This window comes from Cetorhinus maximus, chromosome 10 (assembly GCF_964194155.1).
Source record: "Cetorhinus maximus chromosome 10, sCetMax3.hap1.1, whole genome shotgun sequence".
NCBI lineage: Eukaryota > Metazoa > Chordata > Chondrichthyes > Lamniformes > Cetorhinidae > Cetorhinus > Cetorhinus maximus.
The window spans coordinates 108,870,734-108,898,576 of record NC_135888.1 but is presented as its reverse complement, the minus strand read 5'-3'; the positions used below and the strand labels follow the sequence as shown (position 1 = coordinate 108,898,576).

The window sequence follows — 27,843 nt, the reverse complement described above, 5'->3', positions numbered from 1 at the left end:
AGAGAGAGGAAAAAGTGGACATTGGGCCGCTGGAAAATGACGCTGGAGAAGTAGTAGTGGGGAACAAAGAAATGGCGGAGGAACTGAATAGGTACTTTGTGTCAGTCTTCACGGTGGAAGACACGAGTGTCATCCCCAAAGTTCAAGAAAGTTGGGGGGCAGAGGTGAGTATGGTGACCATTACCAAGGAGAAGATGCTAGGAAAACTGAAAGGTCTGAAGGTGGATAAATCACCTGGACCAGATGGATTACACCCCAGAGTTCTGAAGGAGATAGCTGAAGAGATAGTGGAGGCGATAATGGTGATCTTTCAGGAATCACTGGAGTCAGGGAGGGTTCCAGAGGACTGGAAAATCACTAATGTAACCCCCCCTGTTTAAGAAAGGAGTGAGGCAAAAGACGGGAAATTACAGGCCGATTAGCCTGACCTCGGTCGTTGGTAAGATTTTAGAGTCCATTATTAAGGATGAGATTTCAGAATACTTGGAAGTGCATGGTAAAAATCGGGCAAAGTCAGCATGGTTTCATCAAGGGGAGGTCATGCCTGACAAATCTGTTAGGATTCTTTGAGGAGGTAATGAGTAGGTTAGACAAAGGAGAGCCAATGGATGTTATCTACTTGGACTTCCAGAAGGCCTTTGGCAAGGTGCCGCACAGGCGGCTGCTCAGAAAGTTAAGAGCCCATGGTGTTAGAGGCAAGGTACTAGCATGGATAGAAGATTGGTTGTCTGGCAGGAGGCAGAGAGTGGGGATAAGGGGGTCCTTCTCAGGATGGCGGCCGGTGACTAGTGGAGTTCCACAGGGGTCAGTGTTGGGACCACAACTTTTCACTTTATACATTAATGATCTAGATGAAGGAACTGAGGGCATCCTGGCTAAGTTTGCAGATGATACAAAGATAGGTGGAGGGACAGGTAGTATTGAGGAGGCGGGGAGGCTGCAGAAGGATTTGGACAGGTTAGGAGAATTGGCAAAGAAGTGGCAGATGGAATACAACGTGGGGAAGTGTGAGGTCATGCACTTTGGTAGGAAGAATAGAGGCATAGACTATTTTCTAAATAGGGATAGAATTCATAAATCTGGAGTGCAAAGGGACCTGGCAGTCCTAGTCCAGGGTTCTCTTAAGGTTAACTTGCAGGTTGAGTCGGTAGTTAGGAAGACAAATGCAATGTTGGCATTTATTTCGAGAGGACTAGAATATAAAAGCAGGGATGTGCTGCTGAGGCTTTATAAGGCTCTGGTCAGACCAAATTTAGAATATTGTGAGCAATTTTGGGCCCCGTATCTGAGGAAGGATGTTCTGGCCCTGGAGAGGGTCCAGAGGAGGTTCACGAGAACGATCCCAGGAATGAAAGGCTTAACATATGAGGAACGTTTGAGGACTCTGGGTCTATACTCGATGGAGTTTAGAAGGATGAGGGGGTATCTGATTGAAACTTACAGAATACTGAAAGGCCTGGATAGAGTGGACGTGGGGAAGATGTTTCCATTAGTAGGAGAGACTAGGACCCGAGGGCACAGCCTCAGAGTAAAGGGAAGACCTTTTAGAACAGAGATGAGGAGAAACTTCTTTAGCCAGAGAGTGGTGAATCTATGGAATTCATTGCCACAGAAGGCTGTGGAGGCCAGGTCACTGAGTGTATTTAAGACCAAGATAGATAGGTTCTTGATTGGTAAGGGGATCAAAGGTTACAGGGAGAAGGCGGGAGAATGGGGTTGAGAAACTTATCAGCCATGATTGAATGGTGGAGCAGACTCAATGGGCTGAATGGCCTAATTTCTGCTCCTATGTCTTATGGTCTTATGGTCTTATAATACGATGATTTTCTAAGTGCATTGTTACTGCCTTACTAATAGATTCCAGCACTTTCCCAATGACTGACGTCAGGCTAAGAGGCCTGTCGTTCCCTGTTTTCCCTGTCTCTCCTTTCTTGAATAGTGGCATCACATTTGTTAATTCCAATTTACTGGGGCCGTTCCGGAACATAAGGAATTTTGGAAAGTAATTGCTAGAGCAGCCACAATCGCTGCAGCTAACTCTTTTAGAACTCTAGGGTGTAGGCCATTAGCTCCAGGTTTTGCTAGATTTTAGTCCCTTAGGCAGGATTTTCCCTTCGTCGGGCGGGCGCGGCGTGTGGGCCCGGGAACGGCCGCAAAATGGACCGTCACCCGTGATCGGCCAATTAATGGCCAGCCAGCATGAAACGTGTGCTGAGAGCCTCCTGGGGTGGGGGCGGGAGGAGTGCGAGCGCTGAAGTCTGTGCATGCATGGGGGAGCGTGCACTGAAAGCTCCCTGAGGGCACAGAGCTGGCTCAGGGAGCTGAAGAATCTTAAAATGAAAACTAAGGCTTTCACAAATGATATTAACATGTCCCCACATGTGACTCAGTCACATGAAGAGGGACATGTTAAAAATGACCTTAAAAGTTTTTTTTAAAAATTTACCGTTGGAAACCTCACCCTGCCTGCGGATGAGGTTTCGTAAAAAGTTCAAAGGTTGTCTCGCCTATTCGCCCGCCCATCAACCGAACAGTTGAGCAGGCAGCGAAAAATACAAATTAATTACTTGTTTAAGGGCCTTAATAGACCTCTTAATTGTTGCTGGGCGCACTGCTGCCTCTCGCGTGCGCCTGCCAACCAAAAGATCATGATTGTGTGTGATGACATCGGGTCACTTGCCCAGCGTCATCACGCGCTACTTTACTCCCAATCAGGTTGAGCGTGCGCCCGCCCACGGGATGAAAAATTCTGCAGCTAATGTTTCTCCAGCACTTTTTTCTCTGCTGATACTAATTCTCTTAATTTCCTCTTTTTAGCACCTATGTTACCTTCTACCTCTGCTACGTAATTTGTGTCTTCTATTGTGAAGACAGACACAAAATATTTGCTCAATGTCTCTGCTATTTCCTCATTTCCCATAAGAATTTCTCCTGTCTCTGCTAATAAGAGACCAATGTTTACTTTAGCTACTCTCTTCCTTTTTATATACTTGTAGATGCTCTTATAATCTGTTTTTATGTTCCTGGCTAGTTTTCTCTCATATTCTATTTTTATCCCTTTTTATCAACTTTTTTTGCTGGACCTTTCCTGGTTTCTAAGACACTTCCCATCCTCAGACTTGCAACCTTATAAGCCTCTTTTCATCTAATACTTCCCTTAACTTCTTGAGTAATTGCAGCAAGACCTGGACAAAATCACAGCTTGGGCTGACAAGTGGCAAGTAACATTTGCGCCATACAAGTGCCAGGCAATGACCATCTCCAACAAGAGAGAATCTAACCATCGCACCTTGACATTCAAAGGCATTACCATCACTGAATCCCCCACTATCAACATCCTGGGGGGTTACCATTAGCCAGAAACTGAGCTGGACTAGCCATGTAAATATTGTAGCTACAAGAGCAGGTCACAGGCTAGGAATCCTGCGATGAGTAACTGACCTCCTGACTCCCCAAAGCCTGCCCAGTCTCTTTGGGCCTCCATTGTTTCAAGATTTTCACCATTTAGAAAGTACCCTGTTCTATCCTTTTTAGGTCCCACATGAATGACCTCACATTTACCTTCATTGAAATCTATCTGCCCATTTTTTGTCCATTCACTTAATCGATCAATATCTCTTTGTAACCTTATTCTTCCATCTACACTGCTTACAACGCCCTCTATCCTTGTGTTACCAGCAAGTATGGATATTTGATGTTCCATTCCATCATCAAAGTTGTTGATAACTACAATGAATAGTTAAGGCCAACACAAATCCTTGTGGGACACCATCAGGTGCATCCTGCCAATTAGAGTACTTGCCCATTATCCCTATCTCTGTCTCCTGCTGCTCAGCCATTTTCCTATCCAGGCCAATAATTTACCTCCAATTCTATAAGCTTTAACTTTAGCCAACAATCTCTCATCAAAGTAAAAACAAGAAGTGTTGGAAAAACTCAGCAGGTCTGGCAGCATCTGTGGAGAGAGGAACAGAGTTAACATTTCGAGTCTGTAGTACTCTTCTTCAGAGCTGTCATCAAATGCCTTCAGGAAGTCCATGTAAATTACATCCAGAGGCATTCCTGTGTAGACTACTTTAGTCAGCTCTTCAAAAAATTCAATCAGGCTTGCCAGACATGACTTTCACTTTACAAATCCATGCTGGCTCTCTCTGATCTGCTGAAAATACGGCTTTAATTCATTTAGAAGAAATAAAACCTGCTACTAAAAGCGGCTTTCTTTACAGCTGTTCTATTTTTGTGGATTAAGAGAGTTGACCGATGTTTCAGTTCAGCTCAACCAGTGACAAATCTCAGTGCATTTGTAACTGATTAAAAAGCTTCATGCATGTGTTTCTGTGCATGTCAACAGCTCCAACTTCCCCATTCTTCCTCCATTTCACTGTCACGCAAAGCGCAGATACTGGCCAGGATTTTCCGGCCCCACCCACCACCGGGATCGTCTGATCCCACCAAGTCAATGCGCTTTTGGCTGGGCCACCGGATCTCCCGAGGTGTGTCCCGCCACAATGGGGCTGGAAAATCCCGGCCTCGGTGCAATAATGACATTACCAAGTGAAAAATCTTACACTTTGAGTGCATTTGCTTAATACTTTTTCAGAAAGACAGAGAACAATTATCCAGAATCAACTATTAGAATTGTGAAAAATGTAATGAATTAGTTACCCTTCCATGCTTTATGACCTACGAACCTGTGACTGACAGGCACAAAATTAATTCTGACTAAATTTATGGTACAAAATATCAATGTATTTTACATCTCTGACCTATAATGAACAAACTGACATTGCTGAAGAATAGAACTTTGTCGATTTGTTAACTCACTGATCAAGTGCATAAAAGGTAACAATTAAGGTGGCTTTCTTAATTGCTACCATCAGATCACAGTCTGAATCAGAGTTCTACAACATGGAATTAGTTTGACTCCAAATAAACAGGGTATGCTGCACAGATGTCAGTGTGATTGTATATCTAGACAATGAGTGGCTCAAACACATAACATACAAGTGACAAAATTGTCACGGTGTTACATCAACTGAGTGCCTAGGGTGCTTAAGTTGTCCATTGCAATTGGATGTGCCTGGAAAATTATTTACACAACTAGTGAACTGTTTGTAGCAAACTTCAATTTTCTATATACAGAATGGGGACCGATTAACTCAGAGACTTCAGAAACTTGCTCCACAGAGTCATCTTTAAACACTGAGTTACTATCCAGGACATTGCATTTGCCTGATTGGTGCATCTGTCATTATCCACCACCTCTAACACTGGCACATTGTGACTCAAATAGTTATGATCCACAAGATGTACTGCAGCACCTCATCAAGGTGACTCAATGCACCTTCATCCCATGTGACTTCAGTCACAGGAAGGATAAGTGCAGCAATGTTCTACAAGAACTCAAAAACACAAGAAATAGGAGCAGGAGTAGACCATGTGGCCCACCATTCAATAAGATCATGGCTAATCTGGGGTTTCAACTCCACTTTCTCACCTGCTCCCTATAGAGACAACATTCTGTCTATCCCAGCCTTAAATATGTTCAATTTATGGAGCATTCACAATTCTCTGGGCTAGCAAATTCCGAAGATTCAAAACCTTTTGAGTGAAGAAATTTCTAGTCATCACATTCCTAAATAATGTCCCTTGTCCTGAGACTGTGCCCCCATGTTTTACATTCTCCAGCCAGTGGAAACATCTCTGAGTGTCAAAGCAACCTCTCATCATTCTCCCATAGCTCACACACCACACTGACTTGGACATATCGTATGTCGGTGTGTAAGTTAAACTTTGAAGTCTCCAAAAATTGTTCCAAAAAATGGGGGTCAACTTATACGGATATTATAAAATATGAGCCACCAGTGTGGGTGGTCATCATGTTGAAATGTAAAAAAAACGGCGGTAGTTCATAATAAATTAATGTGGCATGGTTTTTTGAATAAATTAATTTACAAAGATGCCTTTAACCATGATGAAAGTGTTTCAAAACCTGTCAAATTCATTGGGCGGGATATTCCCCCCATTGCACTAAGTGCGTGAGCTGGTGTGAAAAACAGCATTCTACCCACCGGCCACAATGGCGGATTGTCGCGCCATATTGTTTGCTGCCCATTAATTATGCATGCACAGGAAACACGCCGGGTCGCTGGTGGGCAGCCTCTGATTCAACCGCCCAGTTGTCAGCTCATGGCTTCCTCACTCTGGGCACCATATTTAAAGTGCAGCTGCGCACTGCCTTCTCAATGTCAGCAGCCCAGGACTGCTTCACTGAAGATATGGCCCTGAAACTGAAGAAGACAGCAGACCCAAAATTCAGTGGCGGCTCACTGGAGCGCCTGCTGGACGCAGTCGAGGCCCACCGCCATGTCCTCTCCCTCTGCTCTGGCCGAGGGGTCCAGCAAGTTGACCAATCCGGTTTGGGAGGCGGTGGCAGTGGTAGTCAGTGCCAGCGCGGTCCAAGAGATCAGCTATCTAGTGCAGGAAGATGATGAATCATCTGTTCCACCACAGTAAGTCAACCATCTCATCACTCTCAATTCACACGCTCACAATCCAATTATGCATTTATTGGCATCTCACTCACTGCCACTCAAGGGACATCACCATCACTCTCTCACACACTCTCACATCTCCACCTGGGCTCATCTACTCTGGAGATAGCGTCCTCATTCCGTCCATAGTCCCCTCACCATCCACATGTGCCAGGCATCCTTATCATCTGAAATAATAGCAAGATACTGCGGATACTGGAAACTTGAAAGAGAAACAGAAAATGCTGGAAAAACTCAGCAGGCCTGGCAGAATCTGTGGAGAGAGAAACAGAGTTAACGTATTGAGTCTGTATGACCTGAGCTCTGAAGAAGGGTCATACGGACTCGAAATGTTAGCGGCTTCTCTCTCCACAGATGCTGCCAGGCCTGCTAAGTTTTTCCAGTATTTTCTGTTTTTATGATCCTAACCATCTGCCCTGGCATGGGACTTGCTCATACTCTCTCTGTCTGCCTTTATGCAAGTCAAGCTCGTGCACAACAGAAGGGAGAGGTCCCAGACAGAGAGTGGAAAGCCCGACATCAAGGTCCTCACAGAGTTAAAGAATTGAGCCATCGAGCTGGCTGGAGAGGACATTGACTGTGCCTGTGCCAATGGTGAGGTTGGCAGCACACACCCATGTGAGGATCTTTCACTAGCTCATCACTCAGGCAACCACACTGTGAGTGCTTTGTCCTGTTTTAGAGACGCCTGCCGTGCACTAATTATCTCTACTTTCTCTCATAGGCACCTCTGGCAAGCGTCCAAAGGTGTTCGCAATCCTCATCTCCAGCACTAAGTACGCCTCAGATGAGTAACCAGAGGAGAGCAATATAGAAGACCTGTCACAGCGCTCACCCACACCCTCCACCAATACAGAGGCACACACCTCGGTGAGACGTAGTTCTAGAGCAGGCTCGGGTCACAATCTGGTGAGCACAGTGCACAATCTGATCTGCAGCAGGCAGAGGCAGGAACATCCGAGGTCGCTGGCACTCGGAGGACTGCTGGAGGACACAATTCTGCTGAGTCCGAATCAGATGACGAGCCTCAGGACATGGTCCTAAATCAGTTTCTGGAGCCACAGCGACAGTCAAGGGAACAGCAGGGAGGGGTGTCAGCAGTATTCCTCAGATCACAACGTACGATGGAGGAGTCCATCCACCTTCAGTCTGAGGCGATAGCGCTGGCATGCCAACACACCGAGGTCAACACTGGCAGGTTGGCGGCCGTTGTGGAGACCTTGGTGCAGGTCATTGTCCTGCACTGCTGCAGGAGCAGTGCTCCATCGCTGTAGCCCTTGGTGGCATCCATCAGTGGCTACATGAGAGAGAGGCAGGGCACCTAGATCTCACTCCAGCTGCCCATTCTTCTCAAGGAGCCAGCCAGGGGGCCCTCAGACACCCTCAGTGAGGAAGAGCAGCAGCTGCACACCCCGGGGCCATCCAGCCGATCCAAATCCCCTCTTCCTGTGGCCCCATCACCTCCATCTCCACAGGCCGAGGAGGGTATTTAAGGAAACGTGTTCACGCATGAAGAAGTGTCATACATCGTGCAAATCCATGTGCTCTCTGGTTCTCAGCAGGGTTTTCATGCTATGAGCCCATATTCAGCTTGTGTGCGCTGCTGTCAGCCAGCCACATTTTCGACTTGCAGAGTGTAGATCTGCTAAGCTCAACTCAAGGTGACAAAGCTCGACCCCTCTAAGCCACATTATAATCCTGACGCTCAAACTTCGAAACTTGAGCGTCTGTCACCCTGCAATTGTGTGTCTTGTGGAGACAAGGCTCTAATCACAAACTAGGGATACAACGCTGAGCATCCCCTCACCTGAGCGCTCGCCGAGGTCACGGATGCACATTTCAGATGGTGTTCCCTGGCGGCCAATACAGGCTTTGAGCATGCTCTGGAAGCACAGATGGTTGCTTTAAACAATGCGGAGGGGAGCAATGGGATAGGAGTGAGAACGTACTGAAGCTGAAGTGTGCTCTTTATTCATAATGACGTGTGCCCTTGAGGGCTTCATCATGTGTGTGTAGTTTGGACTTGGCAAGGGCCAGGGCTGGACATGATGGCACAATGTCTGTGTTGAACAGGAGGCATTTTAATGTTTGGCAGGCAAGTGTGGTCATGCTTCAGTGGTCCAGAACCATATTAAGCTGAGGATAAATGTAGCTCAGGATCCCTAACTGAGAGTGCTGGATGTCAGTGTGATTTGGAAGAATGCACCACAGATGACTGAGTCATCTCTAAAAGGATTCACAGCAGCGGAAGGTCATCGGCTGCCTTGTCCCAAGTCTGAATTAACTGATTCACCATCGATGTTACACAGAGTGCATAGTTCTGTTGCTTGAGATGGATCTACTTGAGGAGCTTTGTCACCCTGAAGGCACACAGCTACAAGACCACTGAGGATCGACCGACAGCTCCTGGCTCTTCTAGGCTGCCATTGTAACTGGGATGCTGGAGAGACGCTTGATGAGGCAGCACTTCTGACGTCTGATGCTGGGATTCCCTCCTTCAGAAAGCACCTCATCTCAGCAAGGACACATGCTGCCGAGGCTCCACCATATCTGTCCAAGCATCAGAATTGCATCTTTAGGATCCAGCGCAATCTTCTCCTTCTTCTCTCCTGCCTGTAAGCAATACTGCAGGCACCGATAAATCCAACCTCCACCTTCCTGATGGTCTCCTCTCTGCAGTATCAATGAGAAGCAGACAAGTGTCACATTAGTTTCCAAGGGTCCTATTTCTGCCAATGACTTGTCAGTGAATGTGGGTTCGAGTGCTTTGTTCCTGTGTCGAGAGTACTCACCCCTGAAATGATGGCAAGTGGGGCGTGTATCAAGTGTCCCCCCTTCCCAACATGACCCACTGCTATGACATTGCTTTGCCCTGGCACTCGGATGTGCTGCTTTCAGCCCAGGCCCTGGGATCCTCATTCACTGCACTCCAATACTACACTCTTGGGAATAAAAATGAGAGTAAATGTTCATTCAGGAAATGAGAATATTTGAGTGGGGCCTGAGGCTTCTCTTCAGTGAACCATCCAGCGCTAACTTTCTGACAGGCTTCTGGAACTTGTCCATTCGCCCAATTGTTATGGAGTCCATTATCGCTCTGGGGAATTTCCATGCTCTGAACAAAGGGTTAGAACAAGGAAATCGATTAGCGCCACTTTGCAGGATTAGACCCGCATTAATGGTCATTATTGCTTCACTTTCCTGATTACCTGCATTGTCATCGAAAGGTTCCTAACATGTCCCAGCCGTGCCTCTCTGCTCATTTGGGAATGCACAGTTCAGTTGCCAATGTAATCAGCACCCCACCCAATACATGCAGCTGCCCTTCAATCCACCCGTAAAGCCCTCACCAGCAGAGCTTCTTCTCATTTTAATTTTGTACTGCACCATTGCTGCAGGTTGGAAGATGGTGGTGCAGATCTCTCACTGCCAGGCCAGCTTGGACCCTCCCTGTGTGACTATAGTAACCCCTCCCATTGGAGGAGCTTCATGTTCAGGTTTCCCTCCCTCACAGATCTCCCCATCCACCCCTTGTATTCCTTGATCCCGTTATGCTTCTGTTGCATGTCTGTTTGTTAGCCCCTGAACATTTTGAAGTGGATGTGCCTATTGCCCGTGTGGACCTCACCCATCCCCATCTTGAGGCCACTTACGCTGTTCAACATATATCCCCCACTCACCCTCATCTGAGTCATGTGCCTGAGTGCAACCTTCCCCACTCATTACCCTCAGTACAGCCCGAGCCATGCAGCCCCTTCTCCTGTGTGAGGTCACTTGCTCCCCCCTTCCCAAGTGCAGGCCTAGCCCTAGTTCCCATGAGAAGCCACCCCCCCCCCCACCCCCACCTCCTTACCGCTGGTCTGGTAGGTAGAGACTTACCTGTGACCCCTGAAAGCGAAGCGATGCTGCCTGCGAAGCCTGGCGCTGATTCCTGTGAGCATGCCGCTGTGCGAACAAACCTCGAAATGAGGAGCAAAGTGCAGGTCGGCAGCTGCACGTCGCTTATGTCCTGTTGTGAAATTTTAATTGCACGTCAATGTGCCAGGATGATCTAACGTAGGGGGATGAGTCCGGTGAGGAGAACTTATAATAAGATTCAAAAATATTGAAATGAGGTTCCCGATGGGCTGCAGCCGGAAACACGGCCCACCGTTGACAACTGGAGCGCACAATCAGGACCTCGTTTTACGACGCCGTAAAACCGGTTTCTGGCCTTCTCGCGTTATTTTCCACTCCCACCCGCCACGAAGCATGCTCCAAATGAGAGCAGAAAACCTTGGCCATTGTCTTTGGCATCTGACGCACAGTTCGCCAAATTGATTCTGCGTCATTTTGGCTATGGTATCATCATAAGGATCCCACTCTGGATAAAATGTGGTGTTTTGGGTTTCAGAATCATTCCTCCACCAAAATATCACCTTCCTCTCCGTCCATCGAATTGGATGTCCTGCATTTTTTGGATGATTTAATGATACGTTGTTCACTAATAGCATCTCGCGATTTGATAACAAAATCACATAAAACTTCAAGTAGGGCAGAGTGCATATTTCCAATCTTGGTAAAGGTTTTTTGTCCGTAAATGGCGGCGCCCAGGCAGGAATAAAGTGGCTGCTTATGTTTGGTTAAAAAACAAAAAGGGAGGAAACCGAGTTTAAAACCTCGCCTGAGCTGCGGGTGAAGATCCTCGGTCTCGGATTAGACCTTGATTTTTTAAGTTGTTTTAAGACTTCCTGAAGTTGGGACGTTCACTGTTTCATGAACCCCCAGCCCCTTGGAAAGATGCATCTTACCACTGTCCTGTGGATCAGCCATGGCAACCATGACCCATCGGATGGGTCTTGGACCCCAATCCCGCCTCCATCTGTTATGGAACCTTGTGACTGCGTTAGTCCAGCATGAGAGGATTGAAACCATGCTGGCACGGGCTGACGAGATGAAACCATACGCTGAAAATCTTGTGGGCTATGCGAAGCGGGGTGACACGGACGAGAAAGCCATGAAGATGGCTGACTTCTGGCTGATGGAGAAAGATCTCCTCCAGGTGCTGGCTCCACGATTCCAGGGCCACCAAGGGAGTTACGTTCGGATGATGCAGATTCCAACCTGCCAGAAGGACAGCGCCAAAATGGCTGCCATCGAGATCAGACGCAATCCTCTGCCACCCCTCATCGCCCGCCGCCTGGGAGCCAACGAGAAGACCCTGGTCAATCAACTGCTGAAAGGCTACAGGGAAGAGGTGGCATGCAGGGGAACCTCGGGCACAAGCGAATCCCAGCCTTCCAGTGCGGCCTAGCTGGGAGCTCGAACTACCTTGGGTCAGAGGGCAAGGAAATTGAGTGTGACCGCTCCCCTGCACCCAACCCTTCCCCTCCCTGGAATATCAGCCATTCTATGCTGCCCCGTATTCCCATCGCACTTGGCCTCCTGGGTATCACTGACAGCTTCAGGCATGAATCTGGTCTTGGTCACTCAGAGATTTGGCTCACTTTTAAAAACTGTGTATAATATTAAACCCAAAATGTGTGATTCTCTCTCAAACAAAAACCTCTTCCTCTGGACATTAGACTCCCTGTTTTAACTGCAGTTTGGTGTTATTTCTTTGCAGGTGCCTCTTGATCTCATCAGTTATATGGGATCTGAACATGTCCAACACTAATGAGCTGCATTATTTACGTAGGCCACAGCGACAACTATTCCATACATTATCGATCCATAACTTCACTCCATCCATATCCATCCAACCGTTGTCAAGGACATGCACAAAAGCTCCTGCAGGAACTTAATTTTTGGCATGGTTTTACTTTTGAAAATTATCATAGGCTTTAATTTCGTTCTGTTAGCCACGCAGACTAGTACTACGTTGAATCTTGTCTTTTCATGTTCTGTGGTTTTCACTAGAATTCTTTTGGATCTTTCCAGTCAACAGTTTGGTTGCTGGGCATGTCAGAATTTAATGGGTGTTTCATCCATGTTGCTGATGTGACATAATGAGTACTCATGTTTTTTGCCACTGTCTGATGATGAATCACTGGAAACTGGTAATATTTTGGCATCAAGGCTTTTTTGGTAGTCTCTGAGCAATCTTGGTCTTCTGCCACAACACAAAACATTTTCATTCCATAAAGTGGCTACACCAACAACTATTGCTCTGAAACCTTTGCTTGATTCAGGGTTGGAATTGGCTCATTTTAAGTGCATATATACGCATTGCATTTCTGGTAACAAAGAAACCAATCTGACGATTTGAGGACCGCTTCGTAAGATCAGGCCAGTGGCTGGTCTCTGTTCTCATGGCGTATTTAGTCTGAGGCATCTTCTTCAGAGCGGATTCCTTCTTCTTCCATTCTTGCACCAGTTTTTCATGAACACCGAATTCCCTCACTGCAGCAGAGTTACTGACAAGTTAGCAAAAGTTAGGACTTTTAGCTTGAAACCAGCTTCATACTTCGTTCTTTTTGATGGAAGATTCATTTCTCTTCGTCGTTCATTGTATGGGGTCTGGTCTGTGTGGGAGTGTCTTAAATCCCGCGCATCTTCGCAACACAGCCCATATCGCCTGCTTGATCCCTTGCACCCATTTATAAGGTAAACAAAACATGCATTTGTGGGGCAAAAATTTGAGGCTGACTACTAATGCGAGTAAAGTATGTTGTGGCTAAAAAGAAGGGGGTCAACTTATGCGCCGAGTATATACAAAAACACAATTTTTGAGGCAGGAGAAATGGGGTCATCTCATGTGTCAGATCGACTCCTACATCACGCTCTACAGTATACTGGCTTTCCTTCATCATTACTGGGTGAATAATTTGGGCTTCCATATCTAATACAAGCTGGAAGCATTGTCATTAAATGAAGCCTTTCTTCTGTACTCCTTTAATTCTCTTCTTTGGTTTATCCGTAATGAATCCATAAATTCTCTGTGCTCACTGCACATTTTCCTTGGGCTGGATGAAATTTTTACATATTTTATTCTCCCTTTGAGTGGAAGCAATCTCAGTAAAACTCTATAAAAATAATTACGTTCCTTCCATTCCAATAGACTAACAGGTAAATAAATCTATTTGTTGACTGCTTATCTGCTTTCTTTCTCTGATCCGGGCCAGTTACCTTCACCATTCAAACTGGTGTTTGACATTTACAATGTAGCATCTCGCACCAATTACTGCAATCAAATTGCTCTAGCTCCTAAGAGAGGCAACTAATGCTCACATTTTCATGGACAATTAACAACTGCCGCGTCATCCAATCCCAGGCAGTAAATCTGATATTCATTGAGAATTAATTAATGTTCGTGCTCCATGGACTAAGCAATATGTATGCAAATAATATCACACTGAGCTTGGAATGCGTTTTTTTCCCCATTTGTTTGTTGGATTATCTTTGTGAAATTGCTAATTCAGAACACTCAGTCTTAGGGCTTCCCTCGCTGTTTGTGGATAAGTGCACTGCCGTACTTATGCATACAGCTCCAGAAAAGTCCTGGGTACAATACAAAAACAGAATTACCTGGAAAAACTCAGCAGGTCTGGCAGCATCGGTGGAGAAGAAATCAGTTAACGTTTCGAGCCTTCACGGCCCTTCGGCAGAACTCAGTTCTGCTGAAGGGCCGTGAAGGCTCGAAATGTTAACTGATTTCTTCTCCACCGATGCTGCCAGACCTGCTGAGTTTTTCCAGGTAATTCTGTTTTTGTTTTGGATTTCCAGCATCCGCAGTAGCTTTTAGTTTTTTGTTTTTATTCCTGGGTACAATCCCTGGTTTCTGTTGAGTTACCCAACCAGGAGAAAAAGTGGTGGGATTAATTAGTCTCAGTGTCCGTGCATTAAGGAGGAAAGAAGAATCATCCAGGGTTCTGGCTCCTGATCACTCTCCAGTGACACATGTTGTAGTGAGCCTTTTCTTGTTCGTTCATGGGATGTGAGCCTCGCTGGCTAGGCCAGCATTTATTGCCCATCCGTAATTGCCCTTGAGATGGTGGTGGGGAGGTGCCTTTTTGAACTGCTGTCGTCCATGTGGTGTAGATACACCCACAGTAACCAAATGAGTGGCTTGCTGGGCCATTTCAGAGTCAATCACATTGCTGTGGGTCTGGAGTCACATACAGGCCAGACCAGGTGAGCGTGGCAGACGCCCTTCCTTAAAGGGCATTGGTGAACCAGCTGGGTTTTTACGACAATTGTTTCATGGTCATCATCAGACTTGTAATTCCAGAATTTTTATTGAATTCAAATTTCCCCCATCTGTCGTGGTGGAATTCAAATCTGGGTCCCCGGAGCGTTACCCTGGGCCTCTGGATTACTAGTTCAGTGATAATACCGCTATGCCACTGCTCTGGACTCTGCTCTGGTGTTACTCACAATAAAATAACCCGCCAACACTCAGGGCTGAATATCACCACAAATCCTGCCACTGGGGCCGAAAGCAGGGCCTGAGCCCATGCTGGCAGATGGCAGGACCGCAGGGGCGATTCTACCGGCAGCTGTCCAATGGTGGCCTGCCTCTCAGGGCTGTTATCCCAATCAGAGGACTGGTGTTTCGGCATCCTTTGCAATCTACTTCCAGCTCCATGGCACTCATGATCTCTGCTCCATGCCGCTATTGGCCCCCCTCTGCTGACTTCCTGTCCTCGCTCTGCATATCCTCGGCCTAGAACAGAACCAAGGCTGCTGCTGGCAAGGCAAGTGTTCCAAAATTTAATTCTCCTTAAAGGTGGAGGTGAGGCAAGTGCTGACAACTAACCCAGAATTTTTAGATAAGGCCTGAGGCCCAATTTTGGTCTGTCCTTGGGCCCCTTCCCGCAAAACAATGAGTCTGGAACCAAAAATGGGTCATGTCAAATTTGTACCCTATTTTTTAATTGGCCACTATCAGCCTTTGGGTATAAAGAACTCTGGATCTCAACATCTAAAGGTTCCTAATGAGAGGTAAATATCTTGGCCACAAAATGTCCATAGCGTTTGCTGTACAGCATCTTGTTATTCCATTGGCATCCTGGTACCTGTCTACACTTAATAATTCTGCTGATCCACTATCAAAGGCTTATCTGCAAAATCAGTGTCAACAGTAACAGGTGCATTGAGTTAACATCAGAGACATTCCTCCCCAATAAGCTGACAAGACCAGCTGAGTTGTGACCTGAATTCCTATTTTATTCACAGATTTCTCAATGCGTTTGAACTGGAACTCAAAGACCTATCTACAACTAAAACATATCCTGAGGGAACTGAGATTAACACAATGTATGCTGAGACCAACTTTTAAGATAATTAGGTTCTGAGTCTTGTCCCGTGTGCTATAGCTAACAATATTTATAAATATGCGAAGATTACTGCTTCTTACATATTTATGGTTATTTTTTGAGCATTAATCAAATGATAACTGCAAAATAAGGTGCAATTTATGTGTGATGTTTATTATTAGGTTAAGGTTAGTGCTACTCTTTTCCGCAAGAAATACAGAAAATGGTTGACTAGTCTTAGAGAAATTTAGCAAAATTGTAAGTTGTTGCTTAAGCTTAACATCAACTGTGCACAAAAGCAGGTTCAGGAATGGCCGGAACAATCTTGACACAAAATACTTGAGTTGGCCACCTCTTTCAGAAGGTTGTATGTAGGTTGAGGCTATAAAATGTTAAAAACAAAAAATAAGCTCCAATTTCCCTATTAGTTATTTTGCCTGAATTTTAGTTAATTATATTTGCAGTATTGTGGAATTGTTCACAGTGTCATTCTCTCAGCAAAATTTTGAAAGCTGGAACTTAATAACTATTGCAGCTGTTACACTCCAATCTTCTCACTCCAATGAACATAATTCCTGATCACAGCTAGGTAATGTGAACTATTGCCAAGTGTCTGCATTTGTTAAGGGAACAGTTGATCTATCTCTCAATCAAAGTTGAAATAGGCACATTCCATTTGTGGAAATTGTAGTGGACGTATTGCAACTCTGTGGGATTGTTGTTCCATTTTTTTTTTAAAAAGGGAGAGGGGATGTATCCTCCAAAGACCAGCATTTTTGTATTAATACTTTAGTTTGATGTCAAGCTTCGCACCAAGCTTTTGATAATATCAACATTCATAAGCGTAACTGACAATTTGGTTCACGACCAGTTGACATCATCACATCTGGACATCAATCTTGACCGTTGAATGATTGCATATTTAAAACAATATGCTTTCCACCACCCAAAACCACTGCTATGCAGGTTTGGCCTTTATTACTGAAGTACACTTTGCCTCCATGCCTTTCCTCTGGTAGCTTCTTTTTTCAGCATGTGTTCTACCACTTCACCTCTCCTTTAAAACTCTTGTTATCCACTGCCACCACCCCCACCCCCCCAAGCTTTACCCTGAGTACTTTTTTCCCTGAGATATCCTCATTCCTTTCCTTAGCTTCTGCATAATTGAGTGACTTCTCATTTTCTGGATTTTACTCTCCATCTCAGCTCCCCTTCCCCTTGCTTTTCTGAATTCATTGATAGCCTGTCCTCTCTTAGCCACATTCATGGCCATGTTTTTGATCTTGTCCTGTTCTATGATCTCTCTAATGTCACCACAGGCAATGGGCAGAATTTTTGGGTCGGCGAGCGGGGGCGGGGTCTGCTCGCCGACATGTAAAGTGACACGCGGGCATCCCAACGTCACCGCACGTCATTTAGATTGTCAGTTCGGCGGGCCCACAGCCGCGTTAGCTGCTCGCCCGCCGAACTGTCAAAGGCCATTAAGAAAGATTAATTAAGAAAGTAATTAAAGTTGTTAAGAATGTTGCCCGTCCAACCTTAAGGTTGGCGGGCAGACGAAGAGCCCAGGTGGCCTTTGCATTTTTCATGAAACCTCATTGACGGGCGGGTTGAGGTTTCATGAAGGGTTTATTAATTAAATAAAAACATTTGAAAAAAATTAATGGACGTGTCCCAGCTCTTGTGACAGTTTCACATGAGGGGACATGCCCTTAAATTTTTTTTTTCCTTTATTAAATTTTTCAGAACTTAAACTAATCTCCCTGAGGTACCTCTGTGCCTCAGGGAGATTTCTGCGCTCTTTCGCACGCATGCACAAAAGAGCGCAGGCCCCGACTCAGGGAATCCTCCCCCCCACACCCGCACAGGGAGCGCACAGCGCTTCCAGGTGTGCATCGCGCTGGGCGGGTCTTATTTGGCCCGCTCAGGTAAAATGGCGGCATGCACCCAATCGGGGGCACCGATCGGGTTTACGCTCGCTCCTGCCCGCTGCCAAACCACACCCCCGACAGGGGCAAAGTTCAGCCCAATACCATCTCTGACAACTTCCCTCACTACCCATATCCCCCTATCTCCTTCCTATCATCTATCTGTGTCCATCCCTATGAATAAAACTCTAATTTATTTTACTTATCCAAAATCACTCACAATTGTGCTTTCTAAATTCCAACTGGATAGCCTATGGACTCCATTTGCCACAGTACTTGAATGGTTATGAATCTGCATGACTATCCCCTCACATTTGATGCCCCTGTCCCTATCAAAAATCTTTACTCTCTCGCATGCTGTCAACCCTCCTGGTATGGTGCACACTCCTGCTTCCTGACTGATACAGAGTTAAGTACATTTAGTGTGCAGCCCAATACTAGATCTGCCTGGACCATATCAAGTGCTATTGAGCCTCTGGCCCTTTTGCCAAAACCGTTTTTGCCCCAGGAAAGCAAAGATGACCGCAGCTTGATTTCAGCAAGCTAAAATTGTTCCCCAGCTCTCCTATCCCCATAATAAATCTGTGTTTTTCTCTAGTTTCCCTGACATCTCCCTTTACTCTCTAAACTCATCTTGCGCCTTCATAGAGGGGGGTACCTGAGGTAGATATCTGCTGTGCAGTACAATGCAGCTGCTGATTTCTGCATTGTAACCTGTAAGGAAGATTAAGCTTATGGGATCACAAAGGAGTACTGTAAACTCAACAACGACAACTTGCAATTACTGCACATCCCAGGAGTCAGTATTAGGACCACGGCTTTTCTTGCTCTAGAATTAGTGACCTTGACTTGGGTGTGCAGAGCACAATGTCAAAATTTGTAGATGACACAAACTTGGAAGTATTGTGAACTGTGAGGAGGAGTGTGATGGGCTTCAAGAGAACAAAGACACACTGGTGGAATCGATGAACAACTGGTGAATGAAATTTAATGCAAGAAGTGTAAAGTAATACATTTTGGTAGGAAGAATGAGAAGATGGAATATAAATTAAAGGGTTAAATTCTAAAGGGGTAAAGTAACAGAGACCTGGGGTATATGTGTGCAAATCATTGAAGGTGGCAGGGCAGGTTGAGAAAGTGGTAAATAAGGCATAGGGGATCCTAGGCTTTATAGAGGCAAAAGGAGACAGTGTCGTAGTGCGATTGTCAATGGACTAGTAATCCAGATGCCCAAACTCAGTTTATGGAGGCAAAGGTTCAAGTCCCATCACATCAGCTGGTGAAATTTAAATTCAGTTAATAAAGTCTGGAATTGAAAGCTAGTCTCTGTAATGGTGGCCATGAAGTTATCATGGATTGTCATAAAAACCCATCTGGTTCACTGATGCCCTTTAAGATAGGAAATCTGCCATCCTTAGCTAGTCTGGCCTATATGTGACTCCAGACCCACAGCAATGTGGTTGACTCTTAATTGCCCTTGGAAGTGACTTTGCAAGTCATTCAGTTCAAAGGCAATTAGAGATGGGCAACAAATGTTGGTTTAGCCAGTGATACCCACATCCCATGAAAGAATATATTTTTTTAAAAAGCAAGGAAGTTATGATGAACCTGATGAAACACTGACTTGGCCTCAACTGGAGTATTGTATCCAATTCTGGGATCCACACATTAGGGAGGACATTTCAGAGAGGGCACAGAAGATGTAAGAAAATGGTTTTAGGGATGAGGGATACGTGAGAGATTCAGTTACATGGATAGATTGGAGATACTGGGGTTGTTCTCCTTAGAAAAAAGAAGGTTGAGAGGAGATTTGATAGAGGTGTTTAAAATCATGAGGGGTCTATGCAGAGTAGATAGAGAGGAGCTGCTCCCATTAATGGAAGGGGTTGAGAGCCAGAGCACGCTGTTATAAAGTGAATGGCAAAAGAACTTTTATGTTTTTGGTTATCAGGTTCACTTTGTCTGGTGAACGCTAGCTGCACCCTTGATATTAACACATTAGTTGGTGCTTGAAGCAATATAGGCAGAGAGATCGATTAACTGAACAAAGACTGGTGGTTTATTGGAATTAAGAACAGAGCACTAACACCATGGCCAGGATTTTCCCCTCGATGATTTGGGGGGGGGGGGCCCAGTCACCGAGGGGAAAATGATGCGGGGTGACGTTGGGAGGAACCCCCGACTTCATCCCGGTCCATTTAAATTTTTAGGAAGATGGGCGGACAGCGAAATCAGCTGTCTGCCCGCTGACCTGTCAATGGCCAATTGAGGCCATTGAGAGGCTCGTTAAAGTAATTAAATACCTGCCCGTCCAACCTTAAGGCTGGCGGGCAGGCCAGGAGCCCCAGCGGGCTCCGGGTTATTTATGAAACTTCATCCACTGGCGGGATGAAGTTTCATGTCCGTATTTTAAAAACTAATAAAGTTTATGTGGTCTTTATTAACATGTCCCATCTCGTGTGACATTGTCACATGAGAGGGACATGTTAATAATTTTTTAGCTTTTGTATTTTTAAAGTTTTTCGGACTGTCACTGGTCTCCCTGAGACAATACTTTGTCTCAGGGAACAGTGCGCTCTTTCACACACATGTGCGAAAGAGCGCACTTTGACAGTTGGGGAATCCCTCCCCCTCTGCACAGGAAGCACATAGCGCTTCCCGTCGGGGATGCCGCTGGGTGGGCCTTAATTGGCCCGCCCACTCAAAATGGTGACGGGCCCCGTTTCAGTGGCGGGGGTCGGCTGCCCACCCACCGCCTAGCCGGTGAAGCCCGCCAGCCATCCAAAGGCAAGATTCTGCCCCTTGTATACTTCTTCAATCACTTCCAGCCCTAGACTTACAGTTACCCAAGCACTGTGTAGCGATTGGTCAATGCAGTCACATGGTCAACTAACTACATTCTCTTAAAGGTACATAGCACTCCACAAGAACCAAAGGTGACATGCAGCAAGTAGTTAGGATCTGGACTGCTCTGCCTGCGAGTGTGATGGAGGCAGATTCAATTATGGCTTTCAAAAGGGAATTGGATAAGCACCTGAAAAAAATGGCAGGGCTACAGGGAAAGAATAGGGAAGTGGAACTAGCTAAGGTTCTCTTGCAGTGAGTTGGCATGGACGTGACATGCTGAATGGCCTCCTTCTGTGCTGTAAGCAGTCTATGATTCTAATGTCTTTCTTTTCACCTGAGTATGCCCCAGTTTTGGGTCCTACAGCTCTGAAACACATGGTGGCATTTGTGTTCTACACTCTCTCATTCCTGATGGGAATGTAATTATGTATGAATTGGTGCATGAAAGAAGGATAGCAAGTGCTTTAGGTGGTAATCTTGAGGCAGAGGATGATGGGCAGATTGAAGCAGCTGGAAATGAAGAGTGGGCTGGTCATCATCCTCCTCCTCACCATACATGACAAAGGAGAAAAATCTCCTCCTCTTGTGAAAAACCTCCCCAGCTTCTCTCCCTGGCCTTCAACATTATTATTGTTCTCCATTTGTTCTCCCTGTTGCTGAGATGGCTCTACAGGAAAGCATAAAGGAGCTAAGAATGGGTGAACATTATCCCCTCAGGAGTTAAGAGGCAGAGAAAGGAAGTGATAGGTTGTAGCTGTATAGTACTTCACACAAATGCCAGGGAACAGTGTAGGAGCTCAGTTACTCTTGTGATGCTGGCAAGATGCTGCCAATTTTGTGATCTCAAATGGCAATAGCCCAATGGGTATCAATGAGCTGCATGGTCTTATCCATAAAGCAAGTGTTTGATTTAAATGTAAAGGCATTGGGTTTATACCTCCTCCAGTAGTCTACTTGTGGTGAGCATTGTGCAACAATTATACCCCCAAAAGGGAGGTTAAGGCTGACAGCTGAGCAATATGTGGCAAGTACTCAGAGAACAGTATAAAAAGAGGAAGGGTGAAATGACAAAGGAAATTAGGAAAGCAAAGAGGGGGCATGAAAGAATATTGGCAAGCAAAATCAAGGAGAACCCAAAGATGTTTTATCAATACACTAAGAGTAAGAGGATAACTAAGGAAAGAAGGGGGCTCATAAAAGACCAAAAAGGTGACCTATATGTGGAGCCAGTGGATGTGGATATGATCTTAATGAATACTTTGCATCTGTCTTCACAAAAGTGGGGACAATACAGACATTGCAGTTGAGCAGGAAAAGTGTGAAGTACTGGATGTGATAAACATAGGGAGAGAGAGGAAATATTAAGGGGGGATTTGCATCCTGGAAAGTGGATGAATCACCAGGGTCAGAAGAAATGTACCCCAGGCTGTTAAAAGAAGCCAGGGAGGAAATTGCGGAGGGTCTGACCATCATTTTCCGATCCTCGCTGGATGCAGCTGAGGTACCAGAGGATTGGAGATCTGCTAATGTTATACCTTTGTTTAAAAAGGGAATGAGGGATAGACTGAATAATTACAGGCACGTCAGGCTGACCTCGATAGTGGGCAAATTATTGGGATCAATTCTGAGGGACAGGATAAACTGTCACTTTGAAAGGCATGGATTAATCAAGGGCAGTCAGCATGGATTTGTTATGGGAAGGTGGTGTCTGACTAACTTGATTTAATTTTTTGATGAAGCAAGGAGGATTGATGAGGGTAGTGTAGTTGCTGTGGTCTACATGGATTTTAGCAAGGCTTTTGACAAGGTCCCACATAGCAAACTGGTTAAAAAAATAAAAGCCCATGGGGTCCAGGGGAATGTAACAAGCTGGATGTAAAATTGGCTCAGTGGCAGGAAAGAAAGGGTAATTGTTGATGGATGTTTTTGTGACTGGAAGGCTCTTTGAAGGGGGTTTCGCAGGGCTCAGTACTAGGTCCCCTGCTTTTGGTGGTGTATATTAATGATTTGGACATATATGTTTGGGGAAGGATCAAGACGTTTGCAGACAACACAAAAATTGGCCACACAGTAGATAACGAGGAGGATTGCTATGGACTGCAGGGAGATATCGATGGACTGGTCAGGTGGGTAGAAAAGCGGCAAATGGAATTCAACCCAGAGAAGTGTGAAATGATGCATTTGGGGAGGTCAAACAAGGCAAAGGATTGCACAGTAAATGGGAGAACACTGACAGGAGTAGAGGAAGTGAGAGACCTTGGAATTGATGTCCATAGATCCCTGATGGTAACAGGACAGGTTGATAAGGTTGTTAAGAAAGCATATGGAATCCTTTTATTTATTAGCCGGGGTATAGTGTATAAGAGCAGGGACGTTATGCTGGAACTATATAAAACTTCAGTTCTGGTCACCTCATTACAGAAAGTGTGTATTTGCATGTGGTACAGGGGAGATTTACGAGGGTGTTGCCAGGACTGGAAAATTGCAGCTATGAGGGAAGATTGGATAGGCTGCGGTTGTTCACCTTGGAACAGAGGAAGCTGAGGGGAGATTTAATCAAGATGTACAAAATTGTGAGGGGCCCGGATAGAGTGGATGGGAAGGACCTAGTTACTTTAGCAGAGAGGTTGGTGATGAGGGGGCATAGATTTAAAGTGATTGGTAGAAAGACTAGATGGAAGATAAGGAAAATTTCTTCCCAACAGGTTGTTGAGGTCTGGAACTCACTGCCTGAAAGGGTAGTAGAGACAGAAACCCTCAACTCATTTAAAAGGTGTCTGGATATGCACCTGAAGTGCTATAACCTGCAGGGCTATAGACTAAATGCTGGAAAGTGGGATTAGGCTGGGCGGCTTGTTTTTGGCCTGCGCAGACATGATGGGCCAAGTGGCCTCTTTCTGTGCCATAAACTTTCTCTGATTCTATGACGTAGCGTGAGAAAGGTAAAGTAATGCATTAAGGGTGCTGAATTGTTGAAAAGTGTTTTGTGGTTTTGCAAGTCAGTTACTGTGTGCTAAGGGAGTTGGATAGGCATAATGTAATCACTTTCATAATGTCATCAAACGCAGTACCAAATTGCACACATTAAATTCTCACAAACAGTAATGAGATAAATGACCATATAATATGTTTTTATGTTATTAGTTGAGGATTAATATTGGCGAAGATAAATACAAAGAACAAGATTTATAAATTTACTAATGATAAACAAGGTTAAAAGAATCTGGTGCTTTGTTTATTTAGACCTCACTTATAGAATAGAGCTCCTTTCCGAGATTAGAAATGAATTCAATATAAACTACCTAAGTAGGAAAGGTGGACATTTATTCAATTGGTACAGTCACAGGAAAAATTGTGTTCAATCCTAAACTGTCAAAGATCTGACCCTTTATTAAGCAGAATGAATTCACTCTACAACAGAGCCTGATCATAATATGTTCTGATTACTCCAGGCAAAATGAAGTTCCATGATTGTCTCTAAATCTCAATGAGATGAACCAACTGATTCTTCAATCCATCCCCACAGGTTTGTAACAATGAGACTTAACTAGATAAAACATGTATGGAAAGTTAAGTATATAATGCAATGCGATGTAAATAAATAGAGCAGATCATCAAATTTAAATGCTTCTGGGCTGTTTCACTTGCAAAGAATAAAACACATCTTATCATGTTCCTTGCTTCTGTATCAAGGGACACACTAAATGAATAGTTTACTAAAACAGAACTGACAAGTTGTCAAAATGCAACACCTAGGATATCATTTGATGATTCTCATAGTTTAAGTTCGACTCCCTTGTCAGAAGAAATCAATTTCCCCAACTGTCAAAGGCTGCTGCTATTTACTGGTATCATGAGCATTCAAGATTAGTAACGTTTCTCAGCTACAATATTGAAAATGCTGAGCCAGAAGCTCACTTCTCTTCAAAGACGAGCTACCTGCACTTGCTGGAAAGTAGTCTCTTGGAATATTATAGAAAGGCATACTTGTGCTTTTTTGTTAGCACTTATGGATCTAGCGTTTTCCACTAAAGCCTAGTGAATGACTGTCCTGACCATCCAACCAGAAATGTCCTAGCCATCCTTCACAGCATCCAGTTGTTTACCAAGTAATTCCAAGGTTTATTTCCTTCTATTACCCGACCAGGAAGTTGTTGTATGAATATCTTAACATCAGTCCTTAAAGTCGTCTCTCACCAATTTGAACCCATCTTGCATACCTCAATGAGGTCACCCTTTAATTGCCTCATTTCAAGGCTAACAAGTGCAGGGTTCTTTTATCTTATAACTTGGTTCTCTGAGTGGGTGATCAATCATGTGACTTTCTGTGCAGTGCCTTCAAGTTTAAATGTACCTCTTATGTTTCAGTAACGGAACTGCTTATGATAGCTGTGGTATCATCCATTAGAGAGAACAATTCGGTTTTATAGTGATGTCTTTTGGATTATACTACATTCATTTGACTATATGGTTTCAGCATTAGTTTGGTAATTGTTCATCCACACAAAAAATGTAGAATCCATTACACCCCGTGATCTCTTTTGAACTCAGCTTGAACAATTTGAATACCATTCATGGGACATCAATACACTCGAATTTGTTCCAACATTCAATAACTTGTGTCTATATCCATATTGAAATTTCTCTGATGATGACTATCCCTAAGCATTCTGGGTGTTCCTCTGTAATATTCCTCACTGGGGAGCAAAACAAAAGACCACCAATCTGAACCTCACACATTGCACAAGTTGCTTATGTAATATTCTTCTGATATTTAGAAAAAGTTGTACAAACACATTGGGCTGAATTTTACATGCCCCTGGTGGGTGTACTTCCTGTGGGGAGTGGGGGTTGGGGGGGGGGTGGTGGTGCGGCACGTAAGATAGGGTATGTACCCAGCCCACCACATTCCCGCCGACCCCATCACCTTCCCGCCCACCCCGAGCTCAGCCCATAATACAGGGGATGGGCGGGCACTGAAATCGGCAGCCTGCCTGCCATATTTAAGCGAATAATCAAGGGTCAATTAGGCTTGTTATCAAGCCGATTGACACTGATAATACGCTGCCTATGTCATAAAATGTTTGGTGGGGGCAGCCGGGCAGGAGCGAGAAGCCACTGAAACACTTAAAGGGCGGGTAGGAAGGGGGTTTGCTCTTTGAGGGCTGCCCTTTGCCGAATGCGGGGTGGCTCCCCCTTAGGTCGAACACCCCTTCCTTGCTACCCGCTCCCTCCTTTAAACCCAAGCCCACCCCTCTCCCTAACTTACCCAAATTCTCTTGGCCCAAGGCCCCAGACTTACCTGCTCCAGGGATTCCTGGGCCTCAGTCTTCTTCTGCAGTTCCGGCAGTGGCCACTGCACTTTCCTGGTACTGCCGGGATTAATGGATTGGCCAGCAGCGACAGAGGTCAGGACTTTCTCTCCATTGAGGGGTGGAAGCTCCACCCAGCCCTTGTTAATCCGCCTCACAGCATTTTATGGCTGCAGGGCAGGTCGGCATGGAGCATGTCAGCTCCACACTGAGGTTTTTCCGGAAGCGGGTTCGGTGGGGGGTCGGGGATGTGTCGGGCGGGGGGGGGTGCGCTGTCCATCTCCCTTTATTATTCAGCCTATTATTATGTGAGTAATTAATGAATTGATAAATCCACTGGTGAATACAGTTATGAAGGAAGTTATAAAACTGATGGCAGTATAATACAGCACAGTAATGTATGTTAATTGTATCAACTGATGTTAAGTACATTCAGGTGGAGGGCATTGATTGAGTGGTTACTTGATGTGCTTCCTACAGGCATAAAATAAGATAAACAGAGGCCACAATAGGGCAAATGGGACCAAATTGGCCAAAGGATCAGGCTTTATTGGCCTCCAGTTTCTTCTGCTCTGTCATATATATCACACAATTTCCACAGGCCACACCTCATTCCATTCATTCCCATTGTGTAAAACTCTAATAGATTAACTGTTCCCCTCCTTTGCTGTTCTACACAACACAATCAAACTCTTTCTTTCAGTCCTCAATGAGCATGTATTATGTCCCAACTTTTCATTTATTGAACAAAACAATAAATGTATTAAAGATAATCATGCAAGATGTAGAGACAGAAGCTGCTTGGCCGGCAGCAAGTTGATTGGAGAGAGGAGCCCAGGGCAGTGCCAAAATTATTTCTGTGGGGCATGGAGGAACATTTTTGCATCTCTTGGCTTAACAACAATAAATGCAAGTCACCTTTTCAGCTCCATTGCCACTGAAATTGGTTGGGCCGACAGGATGCAAACTCAAACCAGTTCAGTGCAAAATTGCAACCAGGGCCAGGATCTTTAGGTCAGCGAGTGGGGGGGGGGGGGGGGGGGCCTGCTCGCCGACGCGTAAAATGACACAAGATGATGTCGGGCGGAACTCCTGACATCACCCTGCGTCATTTCAATTTTCAGGTCGGCGGCAGCGCTGCCGAATCAGCTGTACGGGATGAGGTTTCATGAGGGTTTTAAAAAATTTAATAAAGGTTAGAGTTAAAGTGATGGACATGTCCCAACTCATGTGACAGTGTCATATGAGGGGACCTGTCAGGGAAATTTTGTTTTTGGACTTTTACCATTTTTAAATGTGGAGCCGATCTCCCTGAGGCAGCACTTAGCCTCAGGGAGATGAATGCGCTCTTTCGTGCGCATGCGCAAAAGAGCGCACTCTCGGCTGAGGGAATCCCCCCTCCCGCCTGCACAGGGAGAGCATAGTGCTTCCTGGCAGACATCACGCTGGGCGGGCCTTAATTGGCCCACGTAAAAGGCGTGCCTGCCCACGCCCGCTCCTGCAGTTCCCCCCCTGACGAGGGAAAATTCTTCCCCAGGAGCCCCATCTATGCCTTAGATCTCCATTTTGCTTATGAAAAAAACTGACCACCTGAAACAGGCAGGCGCTTCCTGTTCTCAGCAGTAGGCCATTGCAAGAGTGGCAGCAGGCCAATCGTGCATGATCACAGGGCAGCAAGCACCAGCCCCAAACTTTAAGGCCATTACTACTTTGTTAGCACTGATTTCTTCAAATTAAAATTGACTTGGACAAAGTCAAAATATGTCAATGAACTAGCTATTGTGTGATGTGTTGAACTGCCATTATGTTGTATTGCATGGCATCAGAATGTAGGCTTACAATAACTTGAACTTATCACGTGACTTTATTGTAGTATATCATCCCACATGCTTCACAACAGCTTTATCAGATGGAACGTGACACAAAACCACATAGAGATATTGGCCAGAGTTTTCCCGTCGGGGAT

General features: G+C 45.2%; 1 protein-coding gene and 1 pseudogene across 1 annotated transcript in view; one reads left to right on the top strand and one right to left on the bottom strand.

Moving 5' to 3' along the window:
• Positions 1 to 27,843, bottom strand: part of LOC144685344 (follistatin-related protein 5-like) — a 455,365-nt gene that overhangs the window by 280,732 nt on the left and 146,790 nt on the right. The gene's annotated exons all lie outside the window — the stretch shown is intronic.
• LOC144685937 (large ribosomal subunit protein bL17m pseudogene) lies at positions 11,334 to 11,847 on the top strand (annotated as a pseudogene).